General features: G+C 45.6%; 1 protein-coding gene and 1 non-coding gene across 4 annotated transcripts in view; one reads left to right on the plus strand and one right to left on the minus strand.

Moving 5' to 3' along the window:
* The window catches only part of LOC135385967 (hemicentin-2-like), a 223,015-nt gene that overhangs the window by 73,104 nt on the left and 132,162 nt on the right, over window positions 1–17,749 (plus strand). The gene's annotated exons all lie outside the window — the stretch shown is intronic.
* Window positions 6,088–6,160, minus strand: Trnat-ggu (transfer RNA threonine (anticodon GGU)). Its single transcript has one exon. It is a non-coding gene; the product is annotated as a tRNA-Thr (tRNA).

The following is a 17,749-nucleotide window of genomic DNA, read 5'->3' on the forward strand; positions in this document are numbered from 1 at the left end:
ATGCAGTCAAAATCATCAGTATATGCAATGTCTTTCATTGTTCATGGTACAGTTTGGGACAAAAGTTTACGGAACACCGGGGTGTCGCATTTCTCCGTTGGAGCGACACCCTAGAAGCAAACAGAAGAGGACACGCATACTGAGAGGTGGACTGAGTGGCCGGTCACCTGCTTCTTATCAGACCTCTCCTGACAGCAGATCGCTCCGACGCCACTATCGTGTTGCGTAAACTTTGTCCGAAGCTGTACGAAAGCAATGCACCACATGGCGATTCTTTTTTTTTTCTTTTTTTCAAGTGAGTATTTTAGTAGGGGTAACACGGTAAACTAAAGCAACATTCGTTCTGCCGCACGCAACAAAGACTACATATATAAATCATGCAGCTGAAGGCTTTGCGTTCGTGATTGATAGAATATCGTAAACGGAGGCTAGCTGATGGACGAAACCCATGACGAAACAAGCCTGAGCATGGGCAACATGAAAAACACGAACATACACGTATGTTCGCGTTTTTCGTTCGGCACAGCATCACGCCGACGAATATGCGAACGCCGCCCGTCTTCGTAACGGTAATGCAGCAAACGTGATGTACGGCGGCCTTCCGGCCATGCACGCAGTGGAGGATGGAGCAGCTAGGGTGTGGGCAGACCTGTGCCCGTTACTCGAAAAAAGTAGTTGATTACCGTTACCGTTACTTCTACGCAAAAAGTTATTAATTACCGATACCAATAACTCGACTCCGAATGTAACTCAGTAACGTGTAGAAAAGTAGCTCGTTGCTCCAGTCGTTACTCTGCATTCACGTAAATTATACCCGTCTTTGTGCGCCTCATAAAAGAGAAGAAAAACAAAAACGCCTAGTACAGGTACATCTGTACGTTTACTGTACTTATCGCCCGGGAAGACGTTGGCCCGAGTGTGGAAGATCATTGCATGTTACTTCCCCATGACTCACTAAACCTCCAAAGCTTCATGTTCTACCACACTGGTGTAGGAAGGGATTAGGCAGAGAGACCCTGAAATTCCAGAATGTTATTGTAATGACCTCCGCTTGCTATAGTAGAACGGCACGAGGGGCTTGACTTAGCGCAGATCATCTGAAAGATAAGTTAACCTCTGCCTGGAAAGTAATCAATTACTGAGTAATCGATTACTCTGAAAAGTAATTGATTACTCGAAAAATTACTTTGACAGTGAAGTAATTGATTAATCGAAAAATTGCTCAAAATGTAATTGATTACAAGTAACGCAATTACTTGTGGTCTGCTCATACCGTATGGGCAGACCACCCCACCTCACTCCAGAAACAGGGGAAATATTCGATTCCGACCAGAATTTTCGTGAAACACGACCCTGAAACACGTCCTGAATCCAGCAAAACCATTCATAAAACGGAAGTAAGCTCTCGCACCTGAAAATATGGCAAAATATTCACTTTTCATGCACTTTCATGTGAAATATGTCACAAAGTGCCAAACATGCATTTATCAGATGCGACACATACAGGTGAAAGGTGCTTGCGAGGCCGCATCTTCCGCGCCTTGTGTGTTATCTGGGAACCTCCTTACACCCAAATGCTAAGAAAAGGACCAGGCGCACCAGATCAACAAATCTACGTTGGTTAAGTTAACTTCCTCTGTAGCCCGACTAATTAACAGTTGTAGTTGTACATGAAAGAACTGATGTTCTGAGGCTGGAACAACATACCGAACAACATACATGCTACGTCTTTCGTAGTTGTACATATTCACCAATCTGTGTCCTGTGCGCAAAGCTACAATATAGCTTTGCCCCTTGAGTAACCCTACTTCAAATGCTCTCAAGATGTAATGTTTTTTTTCTCCAAGACATAAGGCGATTGCCTGTCTCTCATTATCAGCCACTTGTTACTGTTGTGCCGCTCTTTCCGACCCTCGTACGTCGTACCATGTTGTGGATCATGAGACTGACCTCGTATGGGGTACAACTCCAACAATTCTTATTATTATCAATATTTTGATTCCGCTAGTCACAACCAAATATGCCAATACCTAATATAATTGTTCGAGCACACACATTCTGTTTGGTTCATGCAAGTTAAACATGGATCTAAGCATAGCTCTACACCAGCTAGCCTGCACCCTTTCCCTTGTTTCATTAGCTAAACGTTGATTAGACTAGATACAGATTACGAAAAAAAAAGAAAAAGAGGGGGGCAAAGGTTGGAACTTTCTGCAGCCATTAAAGGCGCTACCTGCTCCATTGCCAGAGATGCGTAACCGCGGCACACTCTGAGATTACAACGAAAAGTACAAGAACACAGAAACGAAAGAAAGAAGGTGGGGGGGGGGGGGGAAGAAGAAAACACCGTCACCGTGTCAGATGTCCTATAGTTTGTGTACGGAATTCATTGTTCACATTTCATTACTGAGTCCAGTCTGGTTGAGGAAGACAACTAGAAGTGAGATTGCTTGTCTTTGGCTGTCCCAGGGACATCAGCTGAGCGGAAGAAGCGGAGTTGTCTGTCATGCGCGAAACACAGTCAGAAGCGATTCTCTTTCCGGTGTAAATCGTCTACACTTGAGCAAGATGTGGTTGACGTCATCCATTACACGGTGGTGGTGGTGGTGAGTTAGGGCTTGCCGTTGTCGGCCTCACGTATGTGGGCAACGTCACGACTCACGCCCTGGGGGAATGTGCGTCCTGGGCCGACTTCTAAGGGAACTGTGCCGACATATGTCTGAAAGCGTCTGAGGAAAACCCAGGAAAAACCCCAGACAGCACAGCCGGCACCGGGATTCGAACCCGGGTACCTCCCAGTCTCGACGTGACATGGCCAGCACGCTAACCACTGAGCCACGGGAGCTGGTCATCCATTAGACCACGTCCGAGGCACATTGGAGAGTCCACCAGCCCCATTCTGTAAAGCACACGCCCGCGAAACGGGACACCAGTGCGAAGTTGACGACGAAGTTGACGACGATGGATGAGCGTCTCTGCCGAACGAGAGATGCGGGGGGAGATGCAGAATCGTAAGTTGGGATCCAGCTGCTGCAGCTGAGTCAGGTGAGGCTCATTGTCAGAGAACCATAGTCGACGGGATACGTCTTGTACAACGCTGCGCAGTAACCGACGAGCATCTGATTCTGGGTAAAGGAATGGGATGTGATCTTCGCATACAATGTGCCTCTGGAGCGAGGGAGCGCCTTTTCGTTTTCCTAGATGACACAGTGACCAGGTAACCTCTGGAACACAATCTCGTGACCACCCTGGAGAACAACGTTGACGTTGTTAGTTGAGGTTGCAGACACGGGAATGGGAACATGGTAAAAGGAGATGATGGGGCAAAAAACGTGAAGCAGAAACCGATCGTGTCGCACAAGGCCTCACCCACTCTTATCTCACTCCTGTCGTCTTAGATTTCTTACCGACGCTCTTACCGGTGCATTCTTTCGCACAAATAGTGATCACAAACGCCATCACAGGAAGTATTTCGACATTTTTGAATACAAGCACTGGGGACTATATACAATTATTGGCTCAGAATCAGCGTGCAGTGGCGGATCCGGGGGAGGTGAGGGGCGATCGCTCCTCTTCCAAAAAATTTGGTTAAACGTTAGTTTGCCCATCTCCCCTATCCAGCTACGCGTTTTGGCAAAGAAACTGCCTCCCTCCCTCTAAAGTGAGGGTCTGGATCCGCCTCTGTCAGCATGATCATCATCATCATCATTAAATGCTTGACGCTGCCTCCGCGTAAGTACGAAGCTCGCGGGGGCGGCAAACAACAGCCTTATACAATAAAAGCAGCCTAATCGTTCTACTCAACGGGTTGCTCTATGTTGTACAGCTCATCGCTTCATATTATGCCACTGTATGATAAACGCGAGCAGAGAAAAAAAAAAAAAAGAGAAAGACACACAAAACAGAAAACAAAACAAAACAAAAACGGAAAAGCTGCTTCTTTCTCGGAATTGCGTCTCTGGTATTTTCATTGCCACGTTTCAACGGGGCATCTTTTCTGCAACGTCTGTATCTCTTACTGCCTGTGCGGCTTCCCATGAAACCTTGGATGTGCTTGAGCAAGCAGTGCGCTGTCTGTGTATGTTGCTCCTCGTCAATACCTCTTTTTCCAGCCGTCTCTGGGCGGGGAAAAGCCGACATGTGCAGTATTGACAGAATAGATACAACAAAAGATGCGGGATTGACAAACAAGAGACCAGTGCGTCTTCAAGGGACCGCGCAACAAGTATGAAATAGGGGACGTTCATGAGGGCCGCCGCTGCACATAATTTGACGTACTTCTATATGTGCTCATCATGCGCCTCACGACATCTTCCATGGGAATACGTTGCATTTTTAATGTACAGTATCTAGTGTCTGTTGTATAAGCTCTCTAACATAATGTGCTAGACACTGTTCCAAAACGAATAACCCGACTATAATCATTTTCGTCTGTCCCATAACGGCAACTTACGAAACCGTGCATAATGTCCACTCCCCTATGAATGCGAGAGGCTTCCAGCAGTCACCGGAGTCCCTTTGGCTCCAAGAAAGATTAGCACAACGAATGGCAGCAGACCACAAATCCGGATAGGAGAGCTAAAGCGCCTTTGTGTGCATACGAAACGCACAGAGTGCTTTATGATTTCTAGGACTCGATGATCCTACTTCACATAATAACGATCTCCATAAAGCCAGCACCGTAAGCAACACAAAGCACAAATTCAACTTCCCCTCTTTTACGTCTCTGCGCTTCCCTATTTCTTTTCGTTGTACCGCAAATGGTGGTTCTTAGCAAATAATGCTCTGATAAAAATGTTTTCTCAACCGTGATATGCAAATAATGGTCGCTTGTAAGGCTGGCTGCGAAAAAGAATTAAAGAAAAGAAGAATTATTTCACTTTAGCTTAGATTAGATTAGAACTGGACTTTCTTCTTCTTATCTTGTACAGTTGTTTGGACACAACTCTCAGTATTTGAACGTGTCTAAGAGCTTCGTGCAAATGCGAAACAAATCGTTATATAAATCAAAGCGAGTAGGCTGAAGGCGCTACTAGAAAAGTGTGTTGCTGGCCGAATTCGTAAGACATATTTGTAAATCCAGTATTAGATAATTACGGGTACAGAAACTGAACAGTCCTCAGCCCAAGCATTGTTCAAGATGTGCTCGCCAGGTGTACACTTAGGAACTGAATGAAAGATAGGGTGAGCTTTTAAAAGCAGGTAGAAGTGAATCGTAATGCTGCCTAATTTAAGCTTATTTTAAGCCTGACTCTGGAGTACTATACTCCAGACATATTAATCACGCAATCAATTAGGCGCGCTTCACTGCTACGCCTATGAGCTCGTTCAGCTGCCCAGAGGGCGGCCTTGCTCACTGCCATCAGTGCCACCTGTGGTGGCAAGGATAAGTTATTCCCAGCATTTATTTCCGTTATGTCGCATTTTGGTGCAGTTGTTTCATCAGACATTGTACATATTCACTAAGGTAGGTCGAACACAATACAGAATTCAAGCGACGACGTGTGAAATCGCCATAGTCGTCATCTACGCTTGTAGAATATACTGCAAAACTTTTCCTCCGCCAGCCACCAGGGAAGAAAGCCGGCGCCAGTGTCGCCGAGCCAACAGCAACAACAACAAATAAATTAATGATATTGAACGGGAAATTCGCCATGTAGGGTGCGGTCCACTACCCCAAGGCACAATGGGCAAGATGAGAGGTGTCCCGATGATGAGGTGATGAACGATGCTAAATAGGGGTCGATAGTCAGTGGAGTCAGTAAGACATCAGAACGGTAGGCAAAACCACAGCACACAAAAACACACACATAGCACGCAGGTACGCAGGCACATCATAGGGTAGAGAGGAGACCAGTGTCCCGGAGAAAAATCTTGAAATACTCAAGGGCTTGGTGATGGTCGATCTGGTTAGACCAAGGGCCGAGAATGGTGCGGCCGTGATCGATTGTAGGCGACACTGCATGGCTGCTCTTTGGGAGGTGTAAAGATGGCAGTCGAGGAGCACATGCTCTACTGAACTCTACCTGACAAACTCTACCTGAACGTCCCTATAGCTTGTGAAAAATGAAAGTCACTGAAAACGTTAGCCAGCTGTAGGACTCGAACCTACATCTTCTGGATTACCGGTCCAGGGCTCTACCAACTGAGCTAAGCTAGCTAACCTGTTAACTTAGCTCAGTTGGTAGAGCCCTGGACCGGTAATCCAGAAGATGTGGGTTCGAGTCCTACAGCTGGCTAACGTTTTCAGTGACTTTCATCTTTCATCGTTAATTTCTTAGGCAACTTGAGGCCTTGTATGTGATTGTCCCTTCTATGTTGTTCCAGCCTCAGAACATCAGTTCTCTCATGTCCCTATAGCTTGTTTGGCCTCCATAATTTTCACTTTCTTTTTCTATGTTGCAGAAAAGATAAACTTTCTATGCCTATCTTGGAAATTTATTGTTACGCGTCGCCATATTGTTTTCGTTCTCGAATATTTTTGCAACTTTGGTAATTTCGTCATAGATTATCACACCGAATCGAAGATTAATTGTGCTTGTTGTCGGACACTTTCGAAGGTTGTCAACACAATACGTTGTTCACGGGCACCAGAAAAATAAAGAATTGAATTAATGTTGCAAGGACGTATAGCGGTTCACAGATTCTGACACAAGGGGCTTAAAATGGCCGGAGTTCATCGCTTCTGGATAGTAGCATATAACCTGTGCTTAGGCAAAGTCCTGCGCCGTGGCATGGATGTGTTACATACCTTTCGATTGTAAGTGTAATTAACTTCACATACAACGAACTAGAGCCGACAAAAAAACAAATCATGGTCATTTCAACAACGACAGCGTTATGCATGGCATGGAGCAGTTATGTATGGTCAGCCAACTGCACCCGTCCACGGTGTGCGTTCTGTCGATTCATGTCGATCAACAAGTGGTAGGTCCTGATTTCCTCCTACAAGGCGGTTGCTCTCCAACATCACACGCCTTTCACATTTTAAATGAATAAATCTATTAACCTCATTTTAGTTCTTAGTTTCACACGCGAGGTCTGTCTGTAAGACCACATAGTTTTACAATTTTTCGCAGGAAATAAACATTTGATTCGTCTGCAAACCAAATTTAGGCGTACAGCCATGACTGAAATCGTTGACTTGACGCGGGCCGACTGGCAACCAACCGTAGCCGCATTCCCTTCGCTGTCGCACAGAATCCTTAACTTTGTGGCGTTGCGTGCCTTTAAAAAGGCAGCAGACGACCTTGAACGCGTGGGCTGACGCTTCTTTCAGCTGCGTGCCACCTAATTTGCTCCGAGAACAAGACAGCGACGCGTCAACGTTCGACCAGAATACAGAACAGCCAAGCAACCGTCGTGGACCGAAGCGACAAAGCTGCCCCTGACAAAGGAAAACTACCCACGGAGTAATTAGTTTTCGGAGTTTCCGGTTTACGGCTGAGTGCGCCCTGGGACGCGAGAAAGAGGTGGTCACGTGGGAAGGAGCAGTCAAGGTAGTTCGCCATGAAACTGTCAGTGGGGCCCGGCGGGGACCACTTCACCAGACAGAGAAATTGGGTAGAAAAGACAGTGAGTGTAGCTGGCTCACGACTATGCGGCCTGAAGCGTTGCACAACACTTGGGGGTGGGGGGAGCAAGTGTCGTAGATCACGCTACTTCGTCGTCGTCACTGGATTGCAGCGCGGAAAGTGCATTTCGTTACGGAACAGCGTTAGTAGGAACACTGATCCTCAAACAATTATTTAATACGGAATCGTAAGCCGTCCTTTCTGGCTGACTTTTCCTTTGAAAATAAATAGATCCCCCCCCCCCCCCCCATTCTAAGGATACCGCAAAAGCGTGCTTACTCGTCTGCCGTGCGTTAAACCGTAAAAGAGGAATTCCGCCTATATTTCACAAATTGACTACGCTTTAAACCTTTCGACCTACTTATGTTTGTTTCTCACCATCATGAAATAAACATAGCCAATTTCATTCCGTTTCCCAGAGGCGGGATAAGGGCCCAAAGCAACGGTGGCAGAAAGATATTCACGGCATTTGCATGAAAGAAAAATAAATAAAGAATACAAATGAAAGAATAACAGCGCGGGAATTGGAGGCAACAAACAACATACATGCATGCGCGCGCTAGGCCTTCCGTTGTTTTAAGAATTCTTGGCTGCTTGGATGCCTTCCAAGCTTACAACGTAAGCAGAACAGCAGCGGTCCGCGCATAAAAAGGACAAACACTGTTTCCACCGAGCGAAAATATTGCAGCGTCTGCAACCATCGAATAATATAATCGATTCAGCCGATAAACCTTTCTTCGATCTTTGTTGTCTTTATTTTACTTGTTGACATCGTGTTGGGAGCTTCGAGTCGATGTCGAGTTTTGTTTTACCCCAGGGTTCGACATCTGGTTGGATGCTCCCGGAATGGCATCTTGGGGCATATGCGTGATTCCCAGCAGCCCGCTCCTTGGATCCCTAATAAAAACGCAGCTGCTCTGAAGCTCCATCCAATGCGTCTCGTCCGACAAAATGATACTTATCGAGAAGCGTTTCTGAAAATCTGCTTCAAGTCGTAAAGCGTTCAAAGGCACCTACCTCCTTTTTGAAATGTCGCAGGGGGAGACGGTTGACGAGTGCCTGGATGCGATGCCGAGAAGCGAGCAAATGCTGACTGAACACTCGAGCTTTCACCGAGAAGGTGCCACTTTTTATACTTGTGGAATATGCGAATAGAAGCTTCATAGTTCATGTTTTATTTACTTGCAATAAATTTTCATATGTGGTACATCAGCTAATGGTCAGCGCAGCTCACGGCACTGAGCACTATCAGAAGGACAGCAGATTATATAGCCATAACGAAATTGCCGCCAAAAATATTTACGGCTATATAAGACGTCATGAAACAAGTCTTTGTGGCGTGAGGCAGCTAAATAACCTCGCAATAAATAGCGAGACTGTTGCTCATCAGGTCGGCGATGTGGGTTCTTCAGGATTTCAATTTCATTTTTTTTTTTTCGATTTGATTTCGATTTTAATTTCATGTTCCATTTGAAAGGGTTGCTGTGTAGTTATTCCCGATATCGACTACTTAAAGGTAAAATTGTGTCAGGAATAGTGCGGGCCTTAATAAAGTACAATAATTAATATCCCTAATTGGTGAAAAAAGGCTGATAGTTTAATTGCAAAGTTGTAGCGCACAACATTGAGGTCTGAGACCCGCTAAATATCGAAACCGCTGCGATCTTCTGTCTAAAAGTTCCAGTATAAAATATGCGAAAATGCAAAATCTTCGGGCGTCCTACGCAGTTCCGTTTTCCGTGCGGCCGCTTTTTCCTAACCTTCCTCTTAGTGTCACCTTCTTCTCGCTCTGATGACAGGCTATTCCTTAAGGCGTGGCGCACCCCCGCTAGATCAAGGTGGGGGTGTCTACAGTAGCGTAGCCAGGAAAATATTTCGGGATGGGTTCTACGGGAACTTTACATTGGGGAGAGGATTTGACCCTGATTTTTCTTTTCTCGAATGCACCACCAAATGTAAAATTCGTGTGTGGGGGAGAGAGGGGGGCGACGTTGAGGCCCCGACACCCCCTTCTTGCTACGCCACTCTTCCTTTCTTTTGTTTGTGCTATTCTTTACTTATTCCTTGAAATCATGAACCTCAAGGTAAAACTTGGAACTGTACATGACGTGTGCCAGCACGTTATCGACATCTTCCCTTTTCACCTGGTGCCCCATATGACCTGTCATTTCAGCGGTAGAATGGTGTGCGCGGGTACAACTAGTCCAAAAAAATAAAAAACAAAAACCAATACGACATGAGAATATGAGTCCAGCCTCGCAACTGACTAGGAGCACCGGAAGCGAATCTACTCCGGAAGCCTGTCCGCTTAGTTAATTGATTTATTATTTGCTAACTTTTCCTGTTCATTTCTTCTTTTCTTACACACGCTATACGGCGTCACCTCCACAGTTCAGGTGAAGCTTTGTTCACCTGAAATGCTCATAAATGTCTCCTTCGCTTGCGATGCCGCATTGGTATCTACAGCAATCATCTGCTCACAGCTTCTTAGTATCATTTCCCTTGGAATGGAGTCGCGGTGACGTCCCGTAATTTTTGCTTCAATGTTTCAGCCATTCTCGTGCTATGACAGAGGCATGCGGCGGAATGTTGAAACCACCTACTCCGGCATTCTGAGACGGGGAGATCGACCTCAAACGCATGCTTCGTCTGTGGAACCCAATGTGGGATTTATTGCGACCAGTAGTGAGCATTGCGGAAATCGTCAGTCCATAATATTTTGCGGTCGAAGGCGGGAGCTCCCTGAGGGTTGACGAAAAACTATAGTTCGCAAAGTCCCAGGCGCTTCTGGAAATCCTTTTGAACTAGGCTCTGGTGCAGCTGAACGTGGTAGAGATCATATTTGTTCTTGTGAAGCACCCGCACGCCGATCTCTGCAGCTACTGACCCGTGACTTAGGCTTGGATCCTGGAAGACACGAGCCAGGATGTCCGCCGCCCTGTCAGGGGTGGCGACTGTTGCACTTCTCCGGCTCAAAGCTGCATGTATGCCTCCAAGGGCTGTGTTCGAGCTTTGTGCATGTTGAGGGTGCCACGAAGAAAATATGCTGGTGTCAACTTCTTGTCGCAAGAAGTGGCACCTGATGCTATAGTACCATGTCAACTTTCTGTGCATGTGTATAGTTTGATTTTGTCAAGGGACAAAGAAAAAAAAAGACACAATCACGGATCATCCAAGTGAGCTGCTCTACAATTCGACCTGCTCAACACGCTTCAAGACACTATTCTCGGTTTCATATGATAGCGTCACGTGATGAATCAACTAATCTAATAACTTTGAGAAACAAACATGTCGTTCAGAAACATAAATTCAGGGATCCCCGATAGCGCTGCTTGATAATTGTATATAAAGGTGTATTAGGTTCTTCGTTGTGGCTTCTGTCGGAGGCTTCTGCCCGTCATCAAAGTGAGGGGGGTGGGGGTGTCACTGAGAGGAGGACAGGAAAAAGCGGCCGCATGAAAAACGGAACTCCGAGGACGCTCGACGATTTTGCATTTTCGCATCCTTTATGCTGGAGTACAGAAGCTCGCTGCGGTTTCGATTTTTGCGGGTTACAGACCTTATGGTCGTGCTCTACAACTATGCAATTAAACCATCGACCTATTTTGTCTAATTAAGGAGAGTAATTATGAAAGCCGATTGGAGCTTGCACTAATCACTGACACAACAACAACAGTAAATAAGTAATGATGATGTGGTGGGATATTTCGCTGCTGAGGCGGCACCCTATCCCATTGCTTGAGGGGGAGAAGATGGTGAATGATGATGAATGTTCAGAGTTCACGCAGGAGCCCTGTTGTTGTTTCTAAGAAGGTGATGAGGGCTTGAAGAGCTCGTAGCTGATGCGCAGGATTGACCGAAGGCCCAAGCAGTTGAGTACACTATATTACATTTAGGTATACGCTATACTGAGAATAATATGCAGCAACTCTTTCGAAGAAAAAAATGATCCACGATTGATTGACTGATTGATTGAGATATAAAAATATGGAGATGTGAGAACCGACATATCCATGAATTTAAGAACATATTGGCCAGTTTCTCGTGACATACCTCTGTGTGCTATATCATGGTTAATGATTCGTACGATCACATTGAAGAATAAAGTGCTAACCCTGGAACTTTCAAAGCGATTTACATAAGCGACAGAGATACCGACGGAACGTTTTTTTTTGTGTGTTTTCGTGTTAGCACCGCGAAGCGCGCGTGGCTATGAGCGGCGTACAGATGTCGACAGATGGAGAGAGAACAGCAGGAAGGAGTGGGGGACAGGGGGGTTAGTACGCGTCCTGGGCCGACTTCAGGGGGAACCGTGCCGACATTCGTCTGGAAAGTCTTCGGAAAACCCAGGGAAAACCTCAGACAGCACAGCCGGTGAGAGGATTCGAACCCGTGTCACCTCCCAATCTCGGCGTGGAAAGCGATCATCCTAACCACGGTGCCACGGGAGCTGGTTTATGGGCTCTAAAGAAATTATAAATGCGGGCGTAATGCGTGTGGAATTGATTTCGTTTTATTTATGTAAGAACTGGGCAGCGCTTCAATATTTTTTTTTATTTGATTTGATTTGATTTGCAAAAGAAAAAAAATTCAGATGTTTGTCTCGAGCCACTCGGGACTGGCTGCTCCAGGACGAGTTATTCAGAAAAGAAAGGGAAACTACACAAATCTGTACACTTTGAAACGGAATGGATGAAAACATCACCACAAAACGTGGCACCAAAAGTAATAGTGTAGGAGAGTCCACGTGCGAAATCTCAATGCACAAAAAACAAAGAGCGTCACAATGTGTCAAAGAAGTCAATGTGTCAATATTCTTTTAATCCGTTCCTTCTCTGCAATTTTGCTATAGTAAGTATAGCACCGAGTGACGTACTATTATCTTTATTGTTTCACTTCCGAAGTTATAAATGCCGGGATTAGAAGGACGGCCCTCCAAAGCTGCTATCATGACAAACGAATAGAGCACCTGTCTCGCATTCTATAATTACGGGAGCTGTGCTTGTCAGTAAAGGCCACGATGCGCACTGTATTTATTTATGCGTCAGCATTAATTCGCCGTGCTCACAGCGTCATATGTCGCTGCATGCCCTGCTTACTCGGGCAAAAAGGTGTCCCTCCCTCGTCGGGCCTCCCCATCTCATTGTCTTATTATTATCTTTGTAAACGGAATCTTACGTCATGATGGAAAGGCTTTCCTCACGCGAAAACACGCTCGACGACAGACGTACAAGCAGAAATACGTATACTTGAAGTATTTCAATTAGCTCAAGTTTACCCTAAGCCGGCATTCTTGCAGCGGTGACTCTTGCGCTCGATTTCATACGAACGAAAAAGAAATAATTAAAGGTGTGTGACAGGAAATATTGGCATAAAATGCCTTAACGTCCCGTGCCGTCTCTGCTGCATAGCAGCACGTCTACATCACTCTTTAACGCATCTCCAACAGTCGCAGGCAACTCCTCACGAAGTCATTACCCGGCACATCTTCCAGCAGCCATTTTCCTTCCACGTGCTACAGCGGTTCCATGTGCAGCCAACATTTATAAAGTTTGCAAAAACAGGCGCCCCTCTTCCGCATTCCCGACCAAAAGTACATTACCCGCACAAAAGAGAAAAGGATGGTGCGAAATATTTTTGCGGCCAGCCTCGTAAATCACCAAAGTGAAGCCGCGCGCTGATAAAATGCGGTCCCCGACGCTTCTCCAATACCCTCAGGTCAGCATTTCGTGCTTGGCAGGGAAACGCAACGAAGGGGCCCATGTGACGGTTTGTCCGCGAGGGGACATCTCGTAAATTCCCCCTTTTACTGCGCTTCCTCTTTTTCCCTGCCATTTTATGTCTGATTTTATTTGTGTGCGTGGAACACGGCAGGGAGAGTGACGTTGATATGACGGTGTTGGCAGTAAACGTTCTCTGCGCGGGGTTTTGTAGAACGAAAACTGGAAAAAAAAAAAAAACGGTGAGACCGGAGAAAAAGGCGGTCAGTAGAATGACGTAATTAGGCGAATAAGAATTCGAAATGACGAAAATTAGGTTAGGTTAGAAGCCAGTATTGTTGGGGCTAGATGGTGTGAGTGAGTATATAACATATTATTCCCGTGTTAGGATACGCAGCATGCTTGCTGTGTAGGAATATGTGGGATTATTGCGTTTAGCCGAATGTGTTTCGTTAAAAATGATTCTTTGACGTGTCAGCAGGGCAGAGCACCCTAATGACGTGAGTTTAAAGACCTCACGGTACCTTTCACCATCACGCACTTACGGTTGAACCATTTCCTCCAGCTTAATCCAAACCTTTCGCTGCCGGTATAAACCGCAGCATTAGCCCCGCCCGATTTATAAAATATTTATTGAATTCAATAGCAGAAACGTGACAGTATCGTTCTCGATTTCACATTTTACGTGAATGAAACCATCTTGCCTCTACACAAAAACAAATGCTGGCTACGGTACTGCGTAGCCTCGGTGGCATTAAAGAAGTCAAAACATTTGTGCAACTCCGTCATGCTGTTGTCTTCTTCCCATCTTTTTCTGTTTCCAGTTTACTGTTAAGGTCCTTTTTTTTTACAATGAAACTTCCCAACTATTACGAAGAAGCGTATGTTGTCGCATTCGACATACTATGCGCACTCCTTATATAGAATGCGTTCGATGAAGCCGTTTCCCTGCGACTCTCATGCTTAGCTACCTGGGCGGCACACAATGGCGTCGACAGAGTATGCCCTGCTGAGCGCGTCGTGAAAGCCACTCTCGCACCTGGAGACACTGAGCCTCATTTGCGAAACAAAAGCTCTTGCGACCGCTGCTTCATCCAGACTACGGAAAGCAAGAATAACAAAAGGCGGGCGCAGTAGAGGGCCTATTAAAACGTGACTGCAGCGTCGCGCACACTTGACTGCACACTCTGTCTCCTGTGCGAGAGAAGTAGATCCTCCTTTCCGCTTTTGTACATACATCTGAAGTAAAGGGTACCTGCCATCCAGAGTAATTATGCGAGTAAGATGAAGTGGTGGCTCCATGGGGAATGGAGAGACCCGAGTGCTGGGTCAAATTTCGGCTGGGAAACTCATGAGGGACACAGCGGCGAGCGCGCAAAAGTGGAACAGACGTCAGAAGGGTAAAAGGGGGAGATCGAGAGAGCTCTTCTACATTAGAGTTTTTCTTAATAATGAAACAATACTTTCGTTTTATATTGTGTTGGAAACCAGTGAGCTTCTGTGTGGAATTGTGTGCGAGGTGGAGATCCAGGAGCTCGTATCACCCTGTTATGCCGTGCAGGTGTAGTAATGGATCATGTTATTGTGCCCAGAATCACGAGCGATCGCTCAATTTAACCGATTTCATCTTGCCTATAGCGGTTGTTTTAACAAAGGAGACCATTTTCTCAGAAAAAAAAAAGAAAAAGGAAAAGAAGAAGAAAAAAGAACGAAAATGTGAACCTGTACATGCAAACGTAGGTGAAAGGGAAACTACTTTAGATGACTAATTACAAAATTTAGGGACTGGTTCATGAGCAAACGAAAGGAACGACTTGCTTGATAAGGAACATATAAAATACAAGTACTTCATAAGATGCAAAAAAAAAAAAGAGCTGTGAGCTGCGGGCATCGCCTGTGTTGACGAGGGCGACAAATTGATTCCTATTTTGACTTTATATGGCAAGGTTTGTTGGCAGCAATGACTACGTTAGCGATATTGTAAAAATAAGATTCCTACGTTGTGTTCTAAATGTATTCCTATTTCAGCAGAGTTTACAAAACTGGTCAGTGTAAGTTGCAGTTCTTCCATAAGGCTGACGAAAGCGCAACACAATTCCCAGACTCGTGCACGTTGCCAAAGAAAGGGAACTAAAGGCAGGGTGTTTATTTTTACTAGAGATGGGACGAATCTAGCATTTCTCGAATCCAAGTCCGAATCCAAGGAAGGTTCTGCGAATCCACGAATCTTACGAATCTCGTATCTTTCAAATCCTTTATTCGCAAAGAGTTTAAAGAGCCAGGAAAAAAAAAACACTTCTACTGAAAAGTGCGTTGAAGCAGAATATCATATCTTTGTTTAATAGACAACAAATTTCGGGAGAAGACATACCCATCATACACTGCATCCTAAGTGTAACTTATTTAACATGTTGTTTATCGACTACAGGAGATACATAAACTCAGGAGCCTGGATTCCCTCCATAAAAATAAGAAACAATCAAAGCAAAACCGTGTTACTTTTAAACTTCTATTATCGGAGCTTTATGTTGTGGTTTTGGCGCGCCCCGGGGGCCGCCGGCCAAGCAGGCTTGGAGGCGCCGACTTTCAAAAGAAACAAACAAACGTGGTTGGTGGATTCGAAAGATTCGATTCGCCGTTTTGGGCACCGGGATTCGGATTCGCGAATCTCGAATCCCTGCCTAGGATGCGTGGATTCGCGGATTCGGTTGGCACATGCCTAATTTTTACCCTTTCCAAATTTTTTAATAAAAAAAGCTACGAGAACTGCATAGACGGCGTTTTAGCACTCAAGTTATACAGTCAGGCGGACATCCTCTGGAAGAAAGCATGCAACTATAAAATGAGCCATTACCTAAAGTTCATTAATTAACCCTTTAATCAGGGGACTTCGGGCAAAACCGAGATGGCAGAATTAGCCTGAAGCGAATGCCCGCGGATATTGGGATTCGATTCACGGAAGCAGATCTCTGGATTCAGCCAGTGTGCGCCACGTCTATTTCACGATGCGAGACGCCGTGCTCCGCGAAATGTGTGACGATGCATGCAAGCTAATGTTATTGGCTGGTGCGGAGTCTCTCAACTCCGTGTCTCAACCTCCACGCCGCGTACAACTGAATGTTGAATACGTCGCCGTGGAGTGGACGCACTTCTCGGTCGCGCTTTTCTCTACAAGATTGGAAATGTGAACTCGCCCAATTGCCGTTGTTGTAGCCAAGCGGAAAACGGGACACACGCCATGCTCTGCCGCTCTCGATACGGTTCACATCGGTGTGGTTTTCGTGCTGCACCGGAGTAACCAGACCCTCGTCCTAGACCTGCTTATACGCTCGTACAAAGATGTACCCTTTAATGTTCCGTCGCACTAGGAATACGGTGTCGCGATTAAGTGTTGTGCTGGTAGTGTTCGCATGCATATTTTCTATGTTGGTTCCGCTGGAACGCTAATGGAGTTCTCTTGCTCGTTTCAGGTAAGCACGCACCCTGCTGATACGACGTTTTTCACAGTGACACGATGCTGTTCTATACAGGGCCCTTCTAAAAGCAAGGTACACAGACGACAAGTTGCACGTTTTCTCTTTCACCCTTCCTTCTTCCAGGAAAACAAATCCAATAATCGCGGGAGGGTGATGTCATTTTTGCACGTAGGTGTACGTGACACATTGCCTGCTACACTAAGGGGAAAAATAGTAAAGGAGGAAACGGGAGGCTCTGCTGCTGGAGTTCCAAGCATCACTGTTAATATTAAATGTAACAGTTACGTAGCCTATCTGCGATGCAGGGGTATATGAAACACCGTTGCGCATTCATTTTGAGGCGAAGCATGGTTGATTTCTTGCTTTGTCCCGCACCGGTATATTTATCGTTAGGTTACAGGTTTTCATTAGTGGTCTAGTCGTATCATATCACCGAGCTCCCGTTACATATGAAAAGTTCTGACGCGGCCTGCGAGGCCTAATTTTTGTGTCAATTTATTCTTTTCGTTTCTATTATTCCATTATCAAGACCGTTATGCAGGGTTTAATTTCGGGTCGATTACTTTAATTGCAAACCGATATGTGCCAGAGAGTGCTCATGGCCATGAAAGTTTCTGTTTCTTGAATGTACGCGCGACTGATGGAGAATTTGTAAATTTCCTTGCTCAAATACATGGCGGTCACTAGGCAAGTGTTTCCCACCCGTGGTTTCCATCTGTTGAACTTCCACCCGCATCCTGCTTTCTCGTCTTGTTCCTTTCATTTTCATCTTCTTAGGTTATCGAGGGTAGGTCGGTGTACTGGGTAGCCAGCCTAACCCCCACTCATATATTCATTTTTTCTAGTTCTCACGATTATCATCATCATCATCAACAACAACATCCCAACTATGAAGGCTATAACGTTACGATTTAGAACGACTGCACACTGTTTTCGCTATAAGCTCAACGATACGCATCCCCTCCTTTGGTGTATGCCT

The sequence above is a fragment of the Ornithodoros turicata genome, chromosome 2, assembly GCF_037126465.1.
Source record: "Ornithodoros turicata isolate Travis chromosome 2, ASM3712646v1, whole genome shotgun sequence".
Classification (NCBI taxonomy): Eukaryota; Metazoa; Arthropoda; class Arachnida; order Ixodida; family Argasidae; genus Ornithodoros; species Ornithodoros turicata.